At 38.7% G+C, this 2,937-nt stretch overlaps 1 long non-coding RNA gene across 1 annotated transcript; it reads left to right on the top strand.

The window, feature by feature from the left end:
* Positions 1–761: 761 nt before the first annotated feature.
* LOC147495639 (uncharacterized) lies at positions 762–2,937 on the top strand. Its single transcript, XR_015197618.1, has 2 exons — positions 762–1,068; positions 1,783–2,937. It is a non-coding gene; the product is annotated as an uncharacterized LOC147495639 (long non-coding RNA).

The following is a 2,937-nucleotide window of genomic DNA, read 5'->3' on the forward strand; positions in this document are numbered from 1 at the left end:
AGAGTTTTTTGGACTTGAAAGTGTAAAATGAGAGTGGCGTGTTTAAGATGGTGGATTAATGGATGAGTTAATGGTGGGCTTGAGAGTGTAGAAATTTCAGTTGGGAATGGTGAAGAGTTGAATGAGGGGAGACAATACTCTATTAAGTGTTCTAACCTTCCGATTCTTTTGAGTGGTGCGTAACACAAATGGCATTTTTAAGTGGTATGGCAAATTTGTAATTTTGATATTTTGTGGTGGAGTCTGCCCAATACAATTTTGGTGGTGTAGGAAACATGACTCTTAATGATTGATGTAAGGGTAGCAAAACTTTCTTAGTAGTTTTAATCAAGTGAGCGGAGCAAACGTTCTGGGCCGAGTGGGGGTATGTGGACAAAAAGTCATTTGGTTGGTTTCTGTCTGTCCTTATTCATCGTCTCTTTTCTTCGTCCCTCTCCCTCTCCACTCTCTCTCTCCGGACACGCCCCCACTGCATAACAGTATGCTAGTAATTTCAATATATAAGGGACAAAATAAATAAAATTAGAGTGCTATTGTAGGTGCTTGGCAACTTGTTCTCTGAGTTTCAATTTGTGTGGGTGCGCTGTGACACTTTACTGATCGACACACAAAAATGTACTTTAGGCTTTCATAAAAAGTTTGATTATTACTTCGTTACTGCCATTTCATTCATGTAATAGTACTTATTAATTTCAACAAATTTGTCCGGCGCATTTGACTTTAGAACCAAGTAAGATTGACCTGTCTTTTGAAATGTCAATGCAAACCAGCCTGGGCAATCGCACATATTACGCGTGGGGGACACACGAAAATATGATAGTGACTTGAGAAATCAAGTAGAATATGAGAAGAAACAGAGCATTTGTAAATATTAATATTCATCAAAATAAACCAATTTTGCTCTTGTTCATCACTTCATCGGTATGCCCAAGCTTTCATTTGTACTTTATTTTTAAAACCAGTCTCTTTTACAGGTAGACGAGATTAGTGAGAATAAATGATTTTGGAGTTTCACTGATCGACAACTCTGCTTTTCCTCTGTACCCTCTCCAAATCTATTCATTCCAGGTAAATAAGCTGATAGCCTATTTTTCTTTGGGTAATAATATGTTTTGTTTTTATAAAGAAAGGAGTGTAGTAAGTACCTAATCTACAACATTGGTAATAATCTAAAGGCAATGGAAATAGAAGCATGAGTAATGCATGACTTGGATTTAATCTAATAGTATTAATTGTTTGTTTTTGAAAACCTATTTATGTAGAGAGGTTGTTGCTTACAACCCAAACAACTAGGTATTGGAGAAAATCAAGAAATGAAACTTGAACATTAATGTCGTTGTGCCACTTGAGTTCGTCTCCACCTCTATGATGATAAAAATGTTTAGGCCTTGTAAAGGTATTGAATTCTACCTACATACTGAGATCATGATTTGTGAGAAAGTGGCCGCGCTCTTCCTTTGGAGAAGAGTTGCCTACGTATCGAGTTGTTTAGCCCGACTCGAATCAAGTCAATCGTAGTTCCATAGAGATTGATCGAAGATTGAGAATGTGATATGGAGAAGATGGAGCCTCCCTCGAAGCATAGAATTCTCTCCCCTTTTATGGTTGTAGGATTGTCCTTTCCTTTTCTGCATGAAGCCGTTACAAAGTAATGACTTGTTGAGTTTTCCTTTGATGCTTGCCTTACTCACTTCGTTACAAAGTAAAGTCTTCCTTCAATGCTATTGTTGACTATTCTTTTAGGGTAAGTGTCAGTTATAACCCTTTCTACTTCTGATGCAGTTGATGGATCGTGATTGATGAAGGACGAGCTGTTCGTAGCATGTCGTAGTCACCTTAGCCAGGTCGTATGGACGACCTAGAATTCAAGAGTTGTCTGTAGATCGTAGTACCGATATGTGGATGTACTTTGGGGTTTGGACACGTGGGCTGTAATGATTGGTTGAGAGTGGAGGGTACTAACAGGCCTCTTTTGGCTTCTGTGTAGCTCTAAAGTTCTTTTTTATCATTTCATTGATTTTTTTTTGTTTTTTTAGCTAAAGGTAATTGTATTGAATAGGCAAAGTGAAAAATGTTACAAATGAAAAGAATGAAGAAAGATAATAGTTGTATATGCTGAAGCATATTAACTATACGTAGAATACATCATAATAAGCAAGGACTTCATCTACAAAAAGCAAGGCCTTGATCAATGTTCAACTCTTGTGAGAAAGTCTGACCCTGGCCTACAGCTCCACCACTGGTTAATCCCTTTGTCCAGCTGCCCTCCCCTCCTTGAGTAAGCATTAGTAGCGAAGTTGACTTCTCGCCAGGTGCTAGTAAACATTATCCACTAAAGTTGGTCTTTAAGTCGATTCCATAATGCTTTCACCTTCCGATGCACTGTATTGTCTCGAAAGGTTTTTTTCACTGCTGAAACAGAATATGATTGAGTTCACCCCATCTCTATTGCCTTTTCAATCCAGTGTACAATGGCTTGGCTTTTGGCCACATAACTTGTTTCCACCCTGATGCAGTACATGCACTGGCAGAGAAGTACTTGGATGCTTGTTACAAAGTAAAGTCTTCCTTCAATGCTATTGTTGACTATTCTTTTAGGGTAAGCGTCAGTTATAACCCTTTCGACTTCTGATGCATTTGATGGATTGTGATTGATGAGGGACGAGCTGTTCGTAGCACGTCGTAGTCACCTTAGCCAGGTCGTATGGACGACCTAGAGTTCAAGAGCTGTCTGTAGATCGTAGTACCAATCTGTGGATGTACTTTGGGGTTTGGACACGTGGGCTGTAATGATTGGTTGAGAGTGGAGGGTACTAACACAGCCTCCTTTCTTTAGATCACTGTTTTTGGAACAGTGGTGTAAAGAAAAATAATAAATGAGACCACGTGTTAGACTTACTTGATTTGAAATAGAGATTGTTGTGATTTGAATTTCCC

The sequence above is a fragment of the Coptis chinensis genome, chromosome 6 (genome assembly GCF_015680905.1).
Source record: "Coptis chinensis isolate HL-2020 chromosome 6, ASM1568090v1, whole genome shotgun sequence".
Classification (NCBI taxonomy): domain Eukaryota; kingdom Viridiplantae; phylum Streptophyta; class Magnoliopsida; order Ranunculales; family Ranunculaceae; genus Coptis; species Coptis chinensis.